The sequence below is a fragment of the Xenopus tropicalis genome, chromosome 3 (genome assembly GCF_000004195.4).
Source record: "Xenopus tropicalis strain Nigerian chromosome 3, UCB_Xtro_10.0, whole genome shotgun sequence".
NCBI classification, from domain to species: domain Eukaryota; kingdom Metazoa; phylum Chordata; class Amphibia; order Anura; family Pipidae; genus Xenopus; species Xenopus tropicalis.
Window position 1 is genome coordinate 89,534,093 of NC_030679.2, and position 23,360 is coordinate 89,557,452.

Consider the following 23,360-nt stretch of genomic DNA (forward strand, 5'->3'; position numbering starts at 1 on the left):
GTTTTATTATAGTAGTGCAGTTAGTGTTGCAAATGGACAAAGGATTAGTGCCAGCCATCCAGCACACATGGTTAAGCCTTTTATAATGGCATTTCTCTGCCTCATGTAAACAATGTGGGAATAAAGATTCAGTAAAAGTATAGTCATGCCTTTTACATGGAACACGGTGTAATACAGTTTAGTGTTTTATAGTATTTTGCCTAGCAAAGACACACAGCAGCACATAACGGGTGCATTTTAGCTGCAGACTATAAAATTGTCATAGATATGCTCTAGTGCTAAGAAAGATAATGCACATAATTGCCTACATATGCATGCTAATCACAACCTGGTGCTAATTTTTGCACCTCCATCATCTAAATCTAGACTAGTGCCTTACCAAGCAGATGATGTGTTTCATGGGACTAGACCCTCAGCAGGCTTTCTAGCTTACTAGCTTGGATGAGTTTTTCGTCTAGTGGGGGTTTCAAATACTGATACTATGAACAAAGCCAGTGGGACTGGCCAGTGGTTTATAGGCCAACACAAGGAGAAATGTTTTTATTATTCACATAATGTTTATCTGAGACATCCTACAGTGGGCCAGTATACTTCCGTATTAATGTATCCAATATAAGCATCTTATAGGAGTTTTACAAGGCAAATTACTTGCACATTTAAAAAGCACTAGAGTCAGAGATGGTGCTGTCACTCAAATACTAGGTATTTACGCTGCATCATGGCAGAATCCGATTTGGGCTTTTTGTTCCATAACATGATCATACAAGGCAACATACATTCAATTATCAATTACTGTACCTCTACCTGTCAAGTTTGATCTATTTATGGTTTTACTATCCCATGAACTCAAGTGATCTCAGTCCTGTGTTACATGTTATGATGCATAGATAATCCCTGGCTTCTTCCACTGAGGGAAAACAAGATTCTAATGGAACTTGTCTGATTAGCATTTCAAAAACAAAGTCCAAAGTTCTCCTCTGCTAAGAGGAAAATGTACAAGATTTTGCTAGATCATATAATGCCAATATGTTTATGGAAACATTCTGGAAGTACTGACACCAAATAAACCAAGATGTTACATTATTTAGAATGTCAGTATACAATGTAGAGTGGGATAAGCTGATTAAGGCTAAAACACAGAACACCTAGGAAAAATGTATACTGATTACATAAACTTAAACTAAGGTCTGAATTCCCTTTGGCTATATGTTTTATTTAGTTTACATTTATTCACAATGTGGCTTAATAAGCAGGTGAGTAACAGCAGGAAAGAAAGAAGTGGGTGTTTCTTTTATTCAAGACAGAAAAGACAGAGTTAGCATTCAGAAAATATATGGTAAAATCTGCAGAGGTATAACAAGGCAAGCTAAAATAGAACAGGCATTACCTACCGCCGATAAAATGCTAATCAGGGGACATGGCAAGGACATTTGAGAAAATTAACATTTATAACAGGTATATAGAGCTAGAATAATAAGTTGCACACCCTTGATGTAGCTTTATGTATTTATATGATGCACTAAGCCCAAAGAGTACGAATTCTAAATGACATAAAATGTTAATGTAGAGAAGACCAAGTAACACAGGTATACTTTATGGTTGGCACTTCAGAAGATATCAGGCCACATCTATTACTATCTACTCAAAAGTACAGGTGTTAATGATCCAAACAGCTGTTTAATCTCCTCCCCACCCAGCGCAGCTCCATTCTTTCTGCTACCAGTAGGCAATGGAGCGGCATGCCACCCCAGGCCCAGGCCTTTATTAGAGATGTAGCGAACTGTTCGCCGGCGAACTAATTCGCGCGAACATCGGGTTCGCAGACTTTTGCCGATGTTCGCCACTTTGGGTTCGCCGCGTTTTTTTTTGGCGCCGCGTTTTTTCGCCTTGGTTTTCCCACCGTGTTTTTCCGCTGCGTTTTATTGCCTATGCATATACATAGGAATAGCTTGCGTTTTTTTTTTTGGCGTTATTTTTTTGCGTTTTTTTTTTTGCGTTTTTTTGCGTTTTTTTTACAGTAGTAGTATAGTAAGTATTTTTCAGAGAAATTTTTGCTTGATCCCCCTCCTGCATGCCACTGTCCAGGTCGTGGCACCCTTTAAACAACTTTAAAATCAGTTTTAAAGTTCGCCTTCCCATTGAAGTCTATGGGGTTCGCAAAGTTCGCGAATATTCGCGAGTTTTGGCAAAAGTCCGCGAACGGGTTCGCGAACATTTTCGGCGATGTTCGCTACATCTCTAGCCTTTATAGCCTGTTATCTAGAAAGGTACTCACTGCTCAGACTAGGGTAATGTTCCAACTGGTACCCAAACTGGTAAGGATCTATTTCTGTCTTTTATGCCATCAAACAAGAAAAAAATGTTGAATGTTTCCTAATTGAAGGAGGCAGTAATGTATTCATTATATCCATGCATTTGCTGAAGGGTTAACACTCTTCATGCTATAAATTAAACTGCTTAGAGTGGTCACCTATTTGATATTTACATACTGGCAGTAGTCTTGGAGAATGCAGCTGATAGTTCTGGAACCAGTACTGATAATCAATGCATCGCTGTGCCGCCTCATTGGTTTTTATTCTATGGACATTTTTGTGACTGCAATCTGATTTGTGTCAGATGAAGTAGATTGTTTGTTGCATCTTGTTGGGTGCAGTCACATGATGCTTCTATATGCCTGTTATTCTCTATGGATGTGAGCATGGTCCAGCTAGTAATTGAATGCAGTTAGCAAAATCTGTTGTGAACATGAGCTGCCTGTCACTCCAATGGCTCCTCATTCTTCCTCCAACATTTTGTCCCTCTAGAGCAGGGCTGTCCAACTGGCGTTGTGAACATGAGCTGCCTGTCACTCCACTGGCTCCTCATTCTTCCTCCAACATTTTGTCGCTCTAGAGCAGGGCTGTCCAACTGGCGGCCTGCGACCCCCCTCTGTGTGGCCCCCCACCTGTCTGGCTGCTTTGATGGTTTACCTTTGTGGAAGCTTTAAATGGTATCAGTACTTAGATTAAATTGCCCACTGCATGGTTCACACCTCATATTCAGCCTGTAATTCCCCTGCCCTATGTTGCCTGTGTGTGCCATACTCTGCCTGCCCTACCCTGCCTGTGTGTGACATACTCTGCCTGCCCTATTTTGCCTGTGTGTGCCATACTCTGCCTGCCCTATGCTGCCTGTGGGTGCAATACTCTGCCTGCCCTATGCTGCCTGTGTGTGCCATACTCTGCCTGCCCTATGCTGCCTGTGTGTGCCATACTCTGCCTGCCCTACCCTGCCTGTGTGTGCCATACTCTGCCTGCCCTATGCTGCCTGTGTGTGCCATACTCTGCCTGCCCTGCCCTGCCCTGCCTGTGTGTGCCATACTCTACCTGCCCTATGCTGCTTGTGTGTGTCATACTCTGCCTGCCCTATGCTGCTTGTGTGTGCCATACTCTGCCTGCCCTATGCTGCCTGTGGGAGGTGAACCTGGCAGGGGTTTGTTCTGGGAGTTTGTTAGGTTTTAAAATAGTCATTATATGGTCCCTAAGATGTGTAATCATGTGCTGGGGGTTGCTGTGCTATCCACAGGGGAAGAGGAGGTTGAGTCTTAATAAGACATAATATTTCACATATGAATGAAGGATGATATCCCTACAGTGAGCACCAACCATTTTGGGTTTTGCTGCGCTACCACCATTAATGTGGGTATAGTCTTAAAAGCTCTTGTGATAACATGGGTGTGGTTTTAAGTGGGTGTGGTTTAAAAAGGGGGAGTGGTCAAACTGGCTTTCATTATTGGCCCTCTACTACTGCGTTGGCCAGAAAAATTCCGGCCCTCGGTACCACAGAAGTTGGACAGCGCTGCTCTAGAGCGTCCCCTGTGACATAGTTAGCCCAATTCAGTATTGTTAGTGTACATTGTCACTATAATTGTACTACTTATAGTCCTCTAATTGCTTTTTTTTTTTATAAACTTTGTATTTGTATTTATAAACTTACAACTTATTGCTTACTTACTTGTAAGTTATTAATCTGTTAACTCAGATAACATAAGTACTGGCTACAGTTGCTTGGTTTCTATGGCATTCTGGTGCAAAGTTTCATGTCTGTTTTATGTCTGTTTCAAAGTTTCTATGTCTGTGAATTTCCCCCTTGCTATTGTATTAAATTTATTTTTGGACTGGTCTAGTGCTGAATGAAATTGGCAATTCATTGGTTTTGTATGTGTGTACTGTTATAATACTTGGTCTGATACAATAAGGTTCTAAACGTGTAATTCTAGATATCTCTTTGTCTGCTACACAGACTAAACATTGGTTATATTATCAACAAATCAATGCTTAATGCAGCTTCAGAGCATATGGCATGTTGTTGCAACAACTCTTTTAAAGGTTGTGCTGCATCTGTTGCAGATTGATGTGTATGTTCCAGTTTGGAGAAGGCAAACTCTAATATTAGAGTGAAGCACTGGGGTGCTGTGTGGGCGTCTTCTTGTGAGGAAGCTGCAGGACTGATGAGTCACGCCAGGAAGGATCTATAATAAGTACACATGCTAGCCTCCTGCTCATTGTTGTAACAGCTCATACGCTTACTATGTCATAGTGCTAGACACGGAGCACCAAATGCCAGCTCATATATGTTAATATTAGTTAGCAGTTATTTTTACAAATACTTTTGTTGCTGTTAACTGAGACCAATTGTGTTAATTCTGACTTTCAACTCAATGAATCAGATTCTTGATATGACATTATTTTTCCCATTCAGGATTCGAACTCGTGATTTGATGAATGTAGCCCTTAGTGTGCTCTGAGTAGCTTTTGAGAAGCTAAACTTAGGTGTTGACACAAATCATCAAGCAAAAAATAAGGTTTGTCTGTCATATAAGCTGATGTTACAGCAGGGCCGGAACTAGGGGTAGGCAGAAGAGGCAGCTGCCTAGAGTGCAACCGTGGGGAGGGGGTGTCAGGCAGGAACCTCTTATTTTACCTACCTAGTTCCGGACACTTTTCCCCTCACTGCAGTCCACACACCAGCGGCCCGCAACCCCCCCGCCCCGTGTGCGTGCATCGTGTGCTTGTTTGCACATGCATGCGAGCACAAGGGGAGGGGGGCAGGGTTTGGCGTAGGTGGGCCAAGCCGACCAGGTTGCCTAGGCCATCAGGCCGGCTTGGCCCGGCATTGTGCTACAGGGCTGAGAATGAATTCTGATGCATAATGCACTGGTTTCTAAGCAGCCATGTAGTACAGGTATGGGATCCCTTATCCGGAAACCTGTTATCCAGAAAGTTCTGAATTACGGAAAGGCCATCTGCCATAGACTCCATTATAAGCAAATAATTTTAAAAAATTGTAATTATTTTCCTTTTAAGAACATTGTACTTGATCCTAACTAACATATAATTAATCCTTATTGGAGGCAAAACAAGCCTATTAGGTTTATTTAATATTTAAATGATTTTAGCAGACTTAAGTTATTGAGATCCAAAAGATCTGTTATCCGGAACACCCCAGGTCTCGAGCATTCTGCATAACAGGTCCCATACCTGTAATTATCTCTATTATTTACTAATCAGTTTTATATTTATATTCTGTATATACAGTATATTGTGAGTGGGTCCCTAAGCTCAGTAACTAACAGCAGCACAGAGCATGTGCAGTGAAGCAGCAGAAAAGAAGATGGGGAGCTACTGGGGCATCTTTGAAGGCACAGATCTTCACTGCTAAAGTACTGTGGTTGCCTTGGGCTGGTACAGACGCTAAAACAAATTTACAACATTTCTGCTATACTTCTTTAGTTAGGCTTTAATTCTCCTTAAAAGGGAAACTATAGCCCCAGAATGAACACAGACAGATACAGATAGTTTATATTAAGTGGCCTATTAAAGAATCTCACCGCAAACTAAAAGGTCCTGAGTTTGTGAGATTTCATATTCTACTTATGAAAGTTTGTTTCTATCTAGGATGAATGTGATGAAGCTTATAACGTGCACCTCCCAAGCACTGTGACAGGTGGATAGTATTCAATCCTATCATTAAACACACAGGGTAGGTATGGATGGGATCAGCCTTTTCTTCACCAGTGTTTTTTTCAGCATTTCTACAAATACTTTGAAATCTTAATATATTACAGCAGTTACTCTGACCCAGTTTACTAGTTACTTTATCTTAGTAGCCAGCCACATTTATTTGGCAGAATGGAGCTTTTATAAAACTTTGTTTATTTTCTACAGTTGGTTTATTATCTTAAGTTACATCTATTAATATTTTTTAAATATTTTTCTTGCTAAAGTTAAATATATATAATATAATATAATATTCTGTGTGTATTTCTCCTTACAGGCTATCAAACCAAAAAGTTGTCCTTGTAAGGCTGGCTCAGCTTTGCATGCCCCAATCATTTTGGGATCTTTTCTGGTCATGTATAATGGTTATGAGGCACAAGCTAAATTTTGTCTCTCTAGTAGTTTGTGGTTCTGCTGGTGAGGGGGCGGGAGCCAAAATGCTTAAAATCACTATTCTCTGGAATGGACAGTGCATTTCTATATATATATATATATATATATATCGCTTGAAAGTGCATCTGTCCAGTGAATTGCTCCAAATCACCCTGTGTACCATTGCCCTAAAGAGATTATGACATAATATGAGAGGGACAGTGAGGCCACATAGGCAAATATATATTGTAGGTTGATTCATTGCCTGCTTTAGGGAAATTGGGAAAAGGGGTACCAATAAGAAAAAAAATATTCATTTGATAGTATTTTTTTTTTTTTTTTTTTACAATTACTGAATCTATGCTTGCCAGTCTTAAATTAATTACATTTCTTCTCCTTTACGAACTTATTTTTTAAAACATCAAATTATATCACATTTTTTGATATTTAGGTGTTTCCTAAATGCTCACAGAGCACCCCCTCTCATTAGCTCCCCTACAAATATTTCTTCAAAAATCTATCTGTGCTAGTTCCTACATTATATCTAGTTCTAATGCAGTGTATTTTTACCCATAGGGACTCTGATGTTGCCATCTCCATCGGTTACATTTAGGCTTTAACTCATTGTTACATATAAAGAATCCTCATCCATCCCAGCAATTAATAAGCTTGTGTTGGTTGATTTGAAAGAAAACAGCTATAAAAGTATTTAGATGAAACACCATATGATAATTACATTATTATGTGAGTCAGAAAAGTCAATCTAAAAAATGCATTGCATGTTAATGAAACAAATCATCACAGAAAAGTTCACTATAAACAAAAATTAATTTTTTGCCACTTTGTATTTTGATTTCAAACATGTTTTCCACATGTGTTAGCAGTCACAAGCACAATTTTTCAATGGGTACGCACTATACCTATGACTACGTGTTGAAAGACACGAAACGCGTCAGGAATATTGTGAATAAAGCTATTTCTTAACCACCTTCACCTGTGTCTGGAGTGCGTACCCATCGAGAAATTGTGCTTGTGACTGCTGGGTCTCCCTTTGCTACAGGTCTGGGGTGCTGCACCTGAACCACTGGATAAGTGGGGTGAGTGTCCATGAAAAACTGAGATTTACATGATATTTTAATAAGTCCAGGTCCCTGGCCTCAGACCATTCACTCAGGGAATGATCTGGGGGCAACGCACCTGGACCAAATTTGTGAAGGGGTGAGCGAATGCAAATTGAGACTGGCTGTGTTAAAATTAGGTTTGAGTGCTGGGTGGCTTAAAGCAAGTTTTGGTATAATTGTATTCCACATGTGTTGGATGAGAGATAAAAGGAGATTCATTTATTGCTGAAGACTAATTGGACCTTTTCTCCTGAACTACATTCTACATAGCAAAAAATAAACAGCTTTATAAATAAATGATAACAGCTATATAATAAAATAAATGTTAAATGATTACATTATTAAACAAAATGAAGTATGTAATAGTTAATTAAACATAATTAAATATTATTTTTGGTACAGCAAAATAAAGGCTCCTAGAATGAAAAATAAAATAGGATAAATAGGTTGTATGCATATATTGGATTATTAACAAGCACAGTGTCAGACTGGGGTGCCAAGGGCCCCCAAGAAAACCTTAGACCCTAGGCCCACTCTTCCCTTTTCACTGGCACCTTAGCCCACCAGGAATTTTCCTGGTATCCTTGTGGGCCAGTCCGACACTGAACAAGCAATGCTGTAACACCTCAGTCCTGCTTCCAACCTGGTACAGAATATGGGAAAATGAACCTATAAACCTATCAACCAATGAAGTTGAATGAAACCGAGAGCTTATAGATTTCAATCCCCATGCGCGGGATACATACTGTGATGGAGAACACAACATTTTACATTGTAGTTCCCAAGATTTTAAAGGGGAACTAAACTTTAAAAATGAATGCTTTGAGAAATGCTGTATTTTATATATTTAACTTTGTTCCCCAGACAAAAGGATCAGCAACCCCGTAACAGCATTGATCCAGGTTTGATTGATACAGTTAAACACACAGGTGCTTCTTACAAGAAGTGAGGTGTGGTTAAACAGTTTATTTTGGGTTATTATTAAGAGGCTTATTGTTTTACTCAGTGTGCATAGGAGAGAAAAAGCTATAGAACTCTCATAAGGGCTAATAACTAAATTCTATTTAGCCAATGATTATGTATTAGCCGGACTCACGTCCAGCTTTACAGCTACAAAATTAACTTCTTTACTAAACAAATGTTATAGGGTTCATTTAAAAATCTACATGTTTCTTACCCAAATTCAGCTTTTGTCCAAGCATTTTTTAATAACTAGGGTTGCCACCCCCCTGATAAGAATCAGGGAGGGTCATTTTTTAAAATTATTCACACAGTGAATATATTTGCCCTGTCCTTGTTTATCTTTATAAATATGGTACATTTGTTGTGCATACATAATTGTGAATTTTTTATTCAGTGCAAAAGCTTTTTTAACATGGTATATTTGCAAATTGCGAAATTTTATGTGTGTCCGGAAAAAAATGTTCACTAAACTGATTTCACAAATTGCTAAGTTAAATTTGCAAAGTGAAAATTGCCGCTATATTCACACACAATAAACATGCAAAGAAGGTTTGCCCATGCAAACTGCAATATCATTTGTAAATTTTTGTGTGCAGTTTGAATTTCACTGCAGTTCGCAAAAAAGGTGCACAGCAGTGCAAAATGTAAGCATTTAGAAGAAAACATGCACAAAACAACCATTTATGAAAAAAATCTCTCTGTGTAAACTTTATAAATGATCCCCAGTATGTACAAAAGCATGAAAAAAAGAGGAGGATGAGCTGAAAGTGACGGAGAGGGAGAAATATAACAACATTAATTCTGCTTGCTAAATGTTTCTTTAATATATGACAGTTGCCCAGTTAGGGTGAAGACACATGGAGCTACTTAGTGGCAGTTACTTGTTACGGCTACTAAACACCAGAAAATACCCTGCCATGGACAATACTGTTAGCCCTGGAGCAGCAGGGTCATAGGAGGGGCTGCATGACCCAGCCCAGCATCACAAGCGGGGGGATAGAGCAGCTTGGATCAGGGCCGCCATCAGAAATCACGGGGCCCCTCACCAAAAAAATTTCTGGGCCCCCCTCCCACCAGTACAAAGGACTCACAGACATCAGACATTGGTAGCCAGCAGGCCCCCCCTAATACATTGGTAGCCAGCAGGCCCCCCCTAATACATTGGTAGCCAGCAGGCCCCCCCTAATACATTGGTAGCCAGCAGGCCCCCCCCAATACATTGGTAGCCAGCAGGCCCCCCCCTAATACATTGGTAGCCAGCAGGCCCCCCCTAATACATTGGTAGCCAGCAGGCCCCCCCTAGTACATTGGTAGCCAGCAGGGCCCCCCTAATACATTGGTAGCCAGCAGTGCCCCACTAGTACATTGGTAGCCAACAGTGCCCCCCTTCCCCCAGTACATTTTTAGCCAGCTGTGCCCCCCTTCCCCCAGTACATTGGTAGCCAGCGTCTTGTTCAGCACCTCTGGCGTCTTATGCGGCAGCGGCTCCTTCGCGGTGGCTTCTGACTCCTTTCGGCAAGGCCCTTCCTGGATGACACCGCAGCGCTTCTGAGAGCCGACAGAAGACAGGCCCTTTTATAAGGTTGCGCCCCGTGCGTACTGACGTACATGTACGCACGGGGCGCAGCCAATAGGATTACCCGCTGGCCACCAATGACAGGGCCCGGAATTGATTAAAGGGGGCCCGAACGACTAAGAAAACTTTAGCACGGCCGGGCCCCCTTTTAAAGTTAAAATCATCCGGGCCTGGGACAATTGTACCCCCTGTGCCCCCCTGATGGCGGCCCTGGCTTGGATTGAAAGGGGGAGAGAAAGAGGGTGGGGGGTGGAGAAGGGCTGGCTATCCACCATTTTGTGGGGGAAGCAGCAGAGGAAAGGTCCCCACCCACATATGTGGCCATGGAGGGCTTAGGGGTACACGGGTTTAGTTTAAAAAAAAAATGGGGGTGAAATACAAGTAAAGTGGCGCAGACGAACAAGCGTCATGGTCACAGCTTTGGCGGGTCCTTGTCAGTCTGCCGGGGGGGTAAGCTTGTTCTGGTATGCCAGATCAGGTATAGTGGATGGTTTAACCCCTAAGGTGGGTGACCATTGGTGGATGGAATATGAAAGGTGCGCTATAAAGCGCTGGGTGGGTACTGATATGGCTAAATAGAAAAGGGGACTGGATAGGTCCCAGATTGGCGGCGGGTATCCTCCGAGCTAGGGATTGGGCGGCTGGAGGATAACAGGGCTCAGGCTGGTTATGGAAGGGCAGGCTGGCAAGGGGCTCAGGGTCAGTGTTTTTGGTTATGGTAATGTTTTGCACTTATTATATCGATGTACTGTTTATGTTTATACATGTTTACCAATTTTGTATTGTATTTAATAATTTTGCACTGTTGTATTTTTCAATAAAGCTGTGGCCATTATCATTCCAACAATGATATTGTCACGCAGTTTTTATTGGTAAGTGAGGTGAGCGAGTGTAGGTTGATGCGTGGGTCATGAGAATTGCCTTTGCTAAAACACACGTTATCAATAAATGATCAGCATTGTCTATTTTAGTAGCCGCTACTAGTAGCTCTGTGTGTCTTCACACTTAAGGTGTAAAACTTTATAAAATGTAAATAGGAGGACGTTATCAATATCAAAATTGACTCAACGGCACTCAATCATTTATAATAATAATAAAAAGAAAGGGAATATAAAAAAAGCTACTTTGCAGAACTGCATTTTTTATATAAAAACCTTAGTGTCTCCAATGAGACTAAATGAAATATTTAACTTCAGTTGTTATATATAGCTGGGACATCTATAATGGCAGCTTGTGTATCAAGTCTGAATTTGCATTAAGCCAAATCATTGATTTCGGTCTCAGTTTACAATAGATGCGGTTTCTGATATGGTTAGCCTTTAAATACCTTTAACGCTGACATATACATATATGTCATACATGTTGTTATTGTACTGTAGCAGGAGCCTCTCTTTTTGTCTGCCTCCTTAAACTTCCAAAGAAATTTCCACCATTCCACACAGGGTCGCCCGGAAGGAAGGTATCACTTCCTCCTCTAGTGTCACACTTATTTTAGTACAATTGTATCTTACGTGGCATAACATAATAGAATGCTACAGAGTCCCCTGGAGACTAGCTTAACATGTGTAAAAGACAGTGCTGTATTGCTGTATTGCTGTATTGTATTGCTTTCTATATTGCATCATACATAGTATAACATAAAACTACAAAGCGAATAAAAGGGTAAAAAAATACAGTACAGGCATGGGATCCCTTATCTGGAAACTAGTTATCCAGAAAACTCTGAATTACGAGAAGGCCATCTCCTTTTTAAGCAAATAATTCAAATTTTTTAAAAATGATTTCCTTTTTCTCTCATAATAAAATAATACCTTGGACTTGGTATAAATCCATATTCATGTCAATTTATTTAATGTTTTTTATAAGCAGATTTAAGGTATGGTGATCCAAATTACAGAAAGATCCCTTATCTGGAAAACCCCAAGTACCAAACATTCCATATAATAGTTCCTATACCTGTACCATGTATAAATGAGATTATCTGTACTATCTATAAGGTTCTGTATCCTCACTGCACACTAAACAAAAGGAACATCGGCTCTGTAAATGAAATGGTTGATTTGCAAGATTTATAGTATACTTTATGTTGTAAAGCTACATGATGGATAATGGATGCACAAGTTATATGGAACACATGGGGATCTCACAATCAGGCCGCACCCATCTGGACACGCTAAAGTTATCGGATACACAACAATAGTGAGTGGAATCATCTCCGGGAAACAGGAAAAGCAGCCACTTCCTACAGAGGAAATGTAGGGAGGTCAGGCATATCTCGCCACTAGAACAGTACATGCAGGATTGTTCAACAGAACACATACTTTCCATCCCTGTCTCTAGTAAACATATACCAGGATCCTGTGAGGCTGATGCCTAAGATTTGAGGTATGTTAAAAATACCTTACTTACTACTACTACTAATATTCCATAGTAGATGTATTAACTATATAGATTTTACATTGGAATTAGTTAATAGTAGAATGGTATAAGACTGTTGCTCCTTTTATTGTCTGTACGAGTGGTACCTTTTTTAAATTTAATAAAACACTGTCTGCTTTCTACAGGCAGTTTATTGTAAAGCACCTTTTATGTTGCAAAAGCAGCTCCAAATGTTAGTGTAGGGCTGTGCTATTGAACTTCAGAAGTGTACGAAACTGAAAAAGAATGTATTTATTCTAATAATATTTTGGATCACTGCCTTAAAAAAAAGATCTGTGTCAGAGATGTCATAGATCAATACATTATAAGAACTGTCAGCTGCTTTGGGCCCTGGAGTACAAAGGATCCATAGCATTCTGATTAAAGCACAGTTTCATTATATATATGAGAAAGAAGTAATCTTGCCTCAGGTTTGTCGGACTGGTGACCATATGTAGACTTTAGGAGCCTTTAGGAGCCTTTAGGAGCCTCATGTTTCTAGTTACACCACTAATGTGTGTTATTAGATTCAAACTTAAGCTTAACTAAAGAAGTAGGGAAGAAATGTACATTATGTTTTGGGCTTCTGTACTAGCCCAAAGCACCCGCAGTCATTTAACAGGGAAGATCTGTGCCTCTAAATAACCCCCAGTAGCCCCCCATCTTCAGTGTCTTTTACATTTTGCTTTTTATTCTTACTGTACCTGTGCTTTTTTAGATAAAGATTGCAGGGTTGTACAGTCTGAAGAAATTTATTTCAGGAACAATCAAGGTCTGTCTGGGAGTGTGTTATAAAGATTTAGTAGTTTGCTTGTATTATGGCTAAGAAATTCTGTGGTAAGTGTCTGCTATCCCCCAGGCTGAAGGCCTGCCCACATGTAATGACATTGTATAAATGTGGTTTGCTGGCCCAGTACACTGGAAGATCTGTACCACTCTGATAATACGGATATCTCTGTCATTTTTCATTGGTAGTTAAATGATATAAAAGTAAGTGTGTGTGGATTTGTTTGTTTTTAAAGGGTAAAGTACCTATGAGTTGGTAGGCTTTTTGCTAGCTACAAGTGTTGGGTTGCCACGTTTTCTGTAAAAAAAAGATTGGCCTTCCTATATGCTCATGTCTCTTCCCTATTATTAACATTGGCATCAAGTTCTAGTGTTATTGGAAGTCTGTGTATGTGTATAACAATAATACAGGTATGGGATCTGTTATCTGAAACCCATTTTCCAGAAAGCTCCAAATTATGGGACAGCCATCTCCTATAAACAAATAAATAGATTTTAAAAACTATTTCATGTTTCTCTTAAATAATAAAACAGTACCTTGTACTTGATCCCAACTGAGATATAATTAATCCTTACTAGAGGCAAACCAATTCTATAGAGTGTATTTAATGTTTACATAAGTTTTTAGTAAACTTTAAGTTTGGTCATCCAAATTATTGAAAGATCCCTTATCCGGAAACCCCAGGCCCCAAGCATTCTGGATAATAGGTCCTATACTTGTATTATATATAACTGAATTGTTACTGTGTTACTGTATGGGTTATTAAGCCTAATCAAGTAGTGTAATCAGATCCATGATCTCTAGGTTTCCATATGTAATATTACATAAATGACTGATCAATACATCTACATACTGTATGACATTCTGTATAAACTGGCAATCAATTCTCTATGAACTGGCAATCAATAAATCTTCCTTTGTAGTATAAATTGCTGCTTTGTGTATCTCACCAAACTGCATTTTTCCATATGACATACCTTACTGTAGAACTCCAATGCAATAATTGCATGAAATGCAAAGTCAGCCCTTATGTTACAAACTTGAACAACAAACAGTCTGTATTGCCGACTGTTTTGATATTGCCCAATGTGTCACACAAGTGGATGGCGTGGTTTAAATGACCCTATTGGATGTCTACATTTTCTGCACATGCCTCTACTCATCTAAAGAGGTACATCGTATTAGTTTGGCAAACAAGTGCCTCTATTTATAGCATGCATTTCTATGCAATATAATGTGGCACTTGTCATTAATAAGAATTGCCATAAAAAGCTGGCAATCAATCAGTCTGTGTATGGAAATTAGATTTGACTGTGTCAAACTTCCAAGTCGTATCCTGCCAGAACTAAATTGATCCAAATTGATTCCATTCAGATGATCTCTGGATAATATAGTGACCCCACTATATTGTCATTTTATGGATGTTTTGACAGTTCTGTTTTCCGACAAGTGTATTGAATTGGAATCTGACAATGCATGGCCAGCTTCAGCAGATATGGTTTTCTTTTAGTCAGTTTCTTAGGGCCGTGGCAGACGGGGAGATGAGTCGCTCGCAACAAATCTCCCTTGTTGCGGGCGACTAATCTCAGGAAATCGCGGCGCCGCTCATGCCATCCCCTGGCGATTTACATTCAAGCCGCTCTCCCCGTCTACCACGTCCCTTATAAGTAGTACAATAACTTGCTCCTTTGCAATTGAGCTTATCTGTAATGATACCATTAGTAGACTGAACAATCAGTATCAAAGGGCAAGTGTTTGACATATAATCAGTAGAAAGAAATGTTGATCTGGAGCATACACAAGCATGGGCGAAAACTGCATGTTATAAACCAAAGGCAGTTTTGGGGGAAAAAAGAAGAACTGGCCAACTGTTACCAGGGTCAGATTTCTGTTCTGGCAGCCCAGAGGCTGGAATCCTTAACTACCGCAAGTGCATCCTTCAATCTTATACAGGGGCGTGCCTACACCACAGTGCTCTGTTTTGAGGAAATTTCTAGTGCAGATGGATGGCATCCTGCCCATTAATGTGTGCCCCACTAGCTCACCTCCCAACATTTGAAAAGTTTTAAGATGTTGAAAATTTTTGACCATGCCCATTTTTGTGACCACGCGCCTTAAACACCACTCCCATTTTACTAAAGTTGCCAGGTTATTTAAAGTTTAAACACATTCTGGGGGTTTTGTGGTATTGTTTTATGTGTTATTACGGTTTTGCTAAAAAAGGTGAAATTGCCCTTTAAGATGCAAGTCCCAGTTCGCCAAAGATACCTGTTTAGTTTATTAGTTACAATTGTATTTAAGTGCAGGTGTAGCTTGTTAACTTTTCTGGGCTCTCTGCCAAAAGCCACTTATTTAATTAAGTTTGAGAATCTTTGTATCTTTTTTAGCATTCAGTGCTGGAGATAAAAGAGAAATGAGGGGCTTTTCACTAAATAAGTTATGCAGTAGGCCCCGGCTACAAATCCAGGCATGATTGTTACTGTACATAAGTTGCCACACACGAATGCTCACAAAATCAGACTCAGCAGTTGCATCGGTATATGAAAGTGAAAAGCATTAATAGAAGTTGTATTTATGAAAAATTATCAGCAACAACATGGTGTCCAGAAAAGATAGAAAATATGTGACCAGCAAAAGAGAAAATCCCAGATAATAAAAAAAATACCATGTGCACACCCAGTCCTCTGTACTGTATGCTTGGTGCTTAGTATTTTGGGAGATGGCACTCCCTCCAAAATATAATTCAAAAGAAAGGCAACTGGCACACAAAGCTGATCTAAGGTTGACTAACCCCTAATTTTTTCATTATGTCGAAACCATACAATCTTTCCGGGGTTGTGTCCCTGAAGAAGGTTGTGTGGTTTTGACATAACAAAAAGTTAGGTGCTAGTCAACCTTAGATCGCCTTTGTGTGCCGGTAGCCTTTCTTTTGAATGACTATCAAGAGAAAGCACAAACAATTTGTTGCATGGGACTGCTATATTATCTAAAGGTTATACAGAATCTCCCAGGAGCAGATTTTCAATTGTTCTTTTCCCACACCATCCCTTTAGTACAAATAAACTGTTTGGTTGTAACCAGATTAAGGTTATTGGCACACAGGTCTGTATCAGACACGGGGAAATTAGTCGCCCGCGACAAATCTCCTGTGTCGCAAGCGACTAATCTCCCCGATATGCCATCCCACCGGCAAGAATGTAAATCGCCGGTGGGATGGCATACACCGTGATGAGAGGAAACTTCCGCGTACGCCATCCCACCGGTGATTTACATTCTTGCCGGTGGGATGGCATTTCGGGGAGATACGCAGGCGACTAATCTCCCCATGTGCCAGAGCCCTTAAAGCACTGCTTTTGTAAGTAGCCCTAAATGCAGTTTTGGATCAAGTACAAGGTACTGTTTTATTATTACAGAGAAAAAGGAAATCATTTTTAAAAATGTGAATTATTTGATTAAAATGGAGTCTATGGGAGATGGCCTTTCCTTAATTCGGAACTTTCTGGATAATGGGTTTCCAGATAAGAGGTCCGATACCTGTACTATGATCTTTGAAAACAAGAATTACTTTTGTTTTGGTTTTTATTTCACTAGACAGAAATACCTGTGTGTGTACACAAGGAAGTTGTGATCAGTCTAAATAAGGTCATGCACTGTAAGTACCCGGACACCAGGGGGGCTAAGTTTTGCTGCAGTGTGTCAGTCCAGGCCACAGCTCCTCTGCGGCCCCCCATTTCTAACACCTATGCCTGCCAACACTGGTTAATTTCTCAGAAACAGGCAATAATCTTGGGCTTCTCATAACATTTCCCATTATAGCCAAGTGAAATTGAATACCAAAACATCCTGCAATATGCACTGATTAAATACTTTGCACCCTATAGCCATAATAGAGAAAGCACATACCATCTCTGATGTATGCTCACAGAGGTACATGCTCACAAAATAAAAACTTATGTGGATTGCTGTGGCTGAGCCATAAATGAGTTCAGGGTCAGTCATCTGATCAATTTCTAATTTGTTCTCTCTAACTATGGTATTTATTAAGTTATTAATTCAATATGTTATAGGGGGAGTGATGGTATTCATGGGCATTACGAGTGTCTGGTTGGCCACCATAATGGATTTGCACCTGGTCAGGGGCTCCTCTGGAGTGGCCCCCACTGTGTCTGAAAGGGGCCTCATACAATCTCACTCCCAGTAGTTACACCACTGCTGGCATTTCTCTAATTCTTATTAATGAGGATTAAGGGCTACCAACTTTTGATCCAAATGCAGTCAGGGCAGTTGCCATCAGATACTGATACTGTGGCAGTGACATTCACAGCACTGTAAATAAGCTATAAATCTAACAACATTATTTCATACATAAATGTACTGTATATAAAAGCGCTAATATATTCTTCAGTGCTGTACAACAGAGTCCCCTCCACCTATTGACTTGTGAACATCTTATTGGAAGATCAGTGCTGATTTTGTATAAGAATACCTGGTAAATAATCCAACAGTATTCATTTTCACAAGGGCACAATACACCCCAAGTTCTTTGTGATTTCCCCTTTATATTTGTATATTAAAATGAAGGCTATAACTATTTTTTTAAATGACATTTTTTTGTCTTTGCCCCCAGAATACTACTAAGCAATTGCCAAAGCAAACCTGTTCATTTGGGGTAATTCATTGTGTGATCCTGTTATAACATTGTGGTTTGCTTTGCACTATGACCTTTTTTATTTTTGTACTTTACACTACATATTACAGAGTTTGCAGCCAGTGTTAATCTTTTCTGTTCATGTTTTATAATTAAGTTGTTTCAGGTGTGGCCTAATAGGTGTGGGTGTGGTCTAACATTCCTGGAAGATGTGGTTAGAACTAAAAGCACCGGCAACAGAAAAAACGTGAAAAATATGTAGTAATATTCCCATGCTCTATATACAAATAAAGAAAATATTGGACCTTAGATAGCCTTTAAAAACAGACAATTTGCACACTAAATTTCCAAGATACACATCAGAAATCAGTCCAATGCAGTTACCAAACTGAGGTCTCAGCATAAGGGAAAGGTGGCATTATATGTTAGTACACAGTATGACACTCAGCATTCCTCAGTGGCTGTTGTAGGACACTAAAAGGTTGTATTTAATCAACAGCTGGAGGACAGTAAGGGCTCTGGCACACGGGGAGATTAGTCTCCCTGTTCGCGGGCGACTAATCTCGCCTTGAGAGGAAACTTCCGCGATTTCACTGAAATCGCGCCACCATGTATGTCATGCCACCAGCGATTTACATTTTCGCGGGCGACTAATCTCCCCGTGTGCCAGAGCCCTAAGGAACACATCTTAGTCAAAATTAAACACTTTTACTTAATCAGGTGGTTAACACATTAACCAGTACAAATACTAAATTTACCTCTGGGCAGTAACCCATAGCTTCCAATCAGTTGGTTAGATTTTTCCAGCTAGCTGCAGGTTAATCACTGAAACCAATTTCTTGAAGCAATTCCTTTTTATAGGAAATAATGTATTGTCTGCTGAAACATTTAGATATTAGTGGTTATTGAAAACTTCCACAAATATGTAAAATCATTAGGCTGTATGATAAAAAAAAGTAAGTTTGCTTACCAGTTTGGATACCATATAATACCTCATACAGTGGGTTAAACACTCAACCGCAGAATGTTATGTTTTATTGCACCTTTGTCCCACAACACATGGGTTCATCCCCCTTTCTGCTTCCTGGTTGAAAACCTTGCATTTTTATGTTGTGTGTAATTAATGCCTTGGTGGTGGTTTTGCCTTCTCTGTTTCTGTTGTTCCTGTGCCTGGGTTTATTTTCTGTTTTGGTATGAGGTGACTAACAATCCATCATAATGGACATGGCAACAATAACCGAGTAATTTCAGTCTGTGTGCATGTCCATTTCTAAGTTACATGGTCCCAAGATATTACTACTCTCAAGATAAAACTGGGTTTTCAGGCATAAATCAAATAATTTTATTTTGATGAGTGACCCCTTAAATGAAATATATACCCCCAGAATGAATACTTAACTAACAGATAGTTTATGTTATGTTAAGTGACCTATTAAAGAACCTCGCCAAACCGGAATATATATATCAGTAAATATTGCCCTTTTACATCCTTTCCCTTGATAAACCATTTAGTGATGGGCTGTGTGCTCCCTCAGAGATCACATGACTAGAAATAATGCAGCTCTAACTGTAACAGGAAGAAGTGTTGAAGCAAAAGACAGAACTCTGCCCATTAATTGGCTGATGTGGCCTAGCATGTATGTGTGCCTTGGCTTGTTTGTGTGCACTGTGAATCCTATGATCCCAGGGGGCGGCCCTTAATTCTTAAAATGGCAGTTTTCTATTTATTAGTATCCAATTGCACATACTACTATTTAGATGAAGCAGGGTTTTACATATTAGCTTGTTTATGCAATATATTTTTATAGAGACCTACATTGTTTGGGGGTATAGTTTTTGGGGCGGTATGACAGTTAAATTAGGTCTGCTTTCACTGGAGCTCACATAGCAGGTTTTGATATATTTAAATATGAAAGTATTTAAACATAAAGCGTAGTAGAAGAAGGTGATATCAAAGCTACCATTGTATAACAGGATTTATGTGAAAATCTACTTTGGTTGGGCTCAGCAACTCCCATGAGAATGTTCATGCTCGTCTCATATCAACCTTTTCAGTGGAGCAGATTGTTGTAGTGGCTAGTTCCTTGATCTTTCCGTCTTGATCAGTATCATTTTTGCCAGGGACTTTACTAACAAGACAAGTTGTGAATCATATGCTCCTCTCTCTCTAGAGTATTTTATTGATCCCTCTCAGCATACATTTTCTTTGTTTTCCTTTTATATGTGCTCCACAACATAGCAAGAATGATTTTAGTTACAGAAGCTGTTATTGGGCAAGATTTGAAGAGCAATATTTCAGATCCAGTTCTAAACAAGATAAGACCTAAGACAAGAAAAAAACCCAGAAAACACAAATAGGAGCTGCCATGCAATTTGTTCTTCTACAGCTTTCCCAAAACCAGCACAAAGATTATATTCCATATTAAGATAGATTTAAGATATAATTCATTTACTATTAAATAAGATTGTTAAATAGTTATATTGCCATATGAATGTAAAAGGCCACATACAAAGTGCTTTTATATAGTCACATGAGGACAAGGTGACATCTAACATTATTAAATTAACTGTAAAATTTGATCAGAAGTCAAAGGGGTTGATTCACTAATGGTCGATAAGCGTTATCGCATGTTTTTTTGCGTTAAAATTGACGCGATAAAGTAATTTTGCATGCGTTAAATCACACGCTACTGCAACACCTGATTCACAGACACATATGAAGCGTTAAACGCGCTAAATATTGCATTAGTCTGTGCGAAGATTAACACCTACTTGGGGCAGGCGGTACTTAAAGAAAATTGTGGTTGGTGAGCTTTTGGCACGCAACATGGACTTTGCAGTGAGATTTTTTCAAGTATGTGTTGGCCCTAGAGTGATGCAGCCTCCAGTTTTCAGGGAAATGGTCATTTTCAGAAAAGTAGTTTTACGAACGTAATGGGTACGTGCGTTAAATTGTGTGCTAATATAGCAAGCGGCGAAATATATCGCCTATGATTAAGTACCCTGCTGCTTCTTGACAACTTTTTTGACGCAAAAGGGACCCCAGATGTGCCTGCCTATTTGTTCCTGTATGTTTCAGCGGGAATTAACACACGCACGGAAAATAATGCAAGAAAAACGCTCATCGCGACTTAAATAATGCAAACAACATCGCGTCTAAATTTTGACGCCTGTCCTTTTAGTGAATCGTGCGTTAAGTCGCAGAAAAAAAAAAGTGATAACATTTTTAACGCATGCTATAAATAGTGCTCGTTTTAACGCACTTTAGTGAATCAACCCCAAAATGCCCATTCCTGTTTGACATTGCCTCCTATGTAAAAAGACTAGGAAATGCTATTATTAAGCATGAATTTATTAAGTGGCAGCATGAATGGATGGGTTTATACACTGAACATGCAGATTACATGCAAAAATACAACAGATACAAGAGGTAAGGAAGGCCTTATCTAAAAGAGCTTACAATTTAAATGCAGGGGTGGATTAATGACTAGGCATCCCTAGGCTATAGCCTAGGCGCCCAGTGCTATCAGGGGCCCATTGCACCTGCCTGGGAGAAGGGAAGTTGGTAGACAGGCAACTGTGTCTGCATGCGCCAGGTCATCCATGCACGCGACACGTGCACCCAAGCTCTTTATGCTCTTTGGCATACACGTGCCAAACTCTGATATTCTCAGACTCACTTTCATCAGGTATGGTACCTATGGATTGGAAGAATGCTAATGTCATTCCTATATTTATAAAACGAGTAAGATCTCAGCCTGGCAATTATAGGCCTGTAAGTTTGATATCCGTGGTGGACAAGTTATTTGAAGGCTTGTTAAGGGATCAGATACAATGGGGTTGATTCACTAAAGTGCGATAAATTTTATCGTACGTTTTTTTGCGTTAAAATAGACGCGATAAATAGCGCGCGATTCACTACAGTATTATCGTGTGCGTTAAGTCGCCATATCACATGCGTTAAGTCGCCATATCGCATGCGTTAATTTTCGCGCGACCACATGCGGTAGTTTTAACGCTTGCGTTAATTAGCGCACAGAAAAGAATACTAACGCATGATTCACAATCACTTAGGCGCGCTAAATATCGCATTAGGCTATGCGAAAATTAACACCTACTTCAGACAGGCGATAATTATAGAAAAGTACAGTAAATGAGCTTTTGGCAATAAAATATGGACTTTGCAGTGTTATGTATTCAAGTATGTGTTTCCCCTAGAGTGATGCAGCCGCCAGTTTGCAGCGAAATGGTCATTTTTAATACAGTAATTTTCCGCAAGTATTGGCGTGTATGGCTAACATGGCGTGCGTTTATTCGCACAACTATTTATATGCGGCTACAAGTGATGAAATGTTTCGGCAGGCATGGATTCGCAGCGAATTTTTGGACGTGCGGCAAATCTTTTCATGCGTTTCGCAAAACAATCTGCCAATGGCAAAACGCATGAAAAAATTTGCCACGCAAAAATTCACCGCACGTCCAAAAATTGACACAGGCGTCAAAAAATAATAGTTGTGGACAACAATTTTTTTGGCCGCACAACATTTTTGCCGTTTCGTGGATCTTTCAAAAGATTTGCGAATTTTTCACCAAAGATAACCAGAACACATTTGCTCATCACTAGTGGCTACTATTTATAAGCATCTACTATTTATATGCTACCATTTATATGCGGCGACAATTTATATACACTATTTATAAGCTACTATTTATATGCGGCAACTATACGCGTGCGTTATTTAGCTCATGTACCGTCAAATACCGCATGAAAATAGTCTTCGCAAGTTAAATAACGCATGCAGTATCGCGCGTAAATTAGCGCAAGTATGCTTATAGTGAATCGTGCGTTAAGACGAAAATTTAGACGCAATAAAATTTTTAAAAATATAAATAGCGCACGTTAAAATGCACTTTAGTGAATCGGCCCCAATATGTACTGGAGAATGGCATTATGAACAGTAATCAGCATGGCTTTATGAAGGACAGGTCATGTCAGACCAATTTAATTGCTTTTTATAATGAGGTAAGTAAGAAGCTGGACAGTGGGGATGCAGTAGATTGGATTTTGCCAAAGCATTTGATACCGTTCTCCACAAACGACTGCTTTCTAAACTAAGGTATATTGGTCTTAGTGAAGTCGTTTGCACATGGATAGGAAACTGGCTACAGGATCGGGTACAGAGGGTGGTTGTTAATGGCACATTCTCTACTTGGAATAAGGTTCTCAGTGGGGTCCCTCAGGGTTCTGTACTGTACTTTTGTTTAACTTGTTCATAAATGACTTGGGGGAGGGTATTATAAGCAATGTATCAGTGTTTGCAGATGACACAAAACTCTGCCAGTCAGTTCTATTCAGGATGTGGCATCCCTGCAGCAGGATCTTGACAAACTGGCAATCTGGGCGGCTAAGTGGCAGATGAGATTTAATGTAGATAAA

General features: G+C 39.7%; 1 protein-coding gene across 2 annotated transcripts in view; it reads left to right on the forward strand.

Annotated features, from left to right (window-relative positions):
- Window positions 1-12,382: 12,382 nt before the first annotated feature.
- shank3 (SH3 and multiple ankyrin repeat domains 3) overlaps window positions 12,383-23,360 on the forward strand; it is a 189,555-nt gene continuing 178,577 nt past the window's right edge. For both annotated transcript variants that reach the window (XM_018092370.2, XM_012960073.3), the window contains exon 1: window positions 12,383-12,455. The gene's annotated coding sequence lies outside the window, so the exon portion shown is untranslated. The remainder of the gene's footprint in view (window positions 12,456-23,360) is intronic.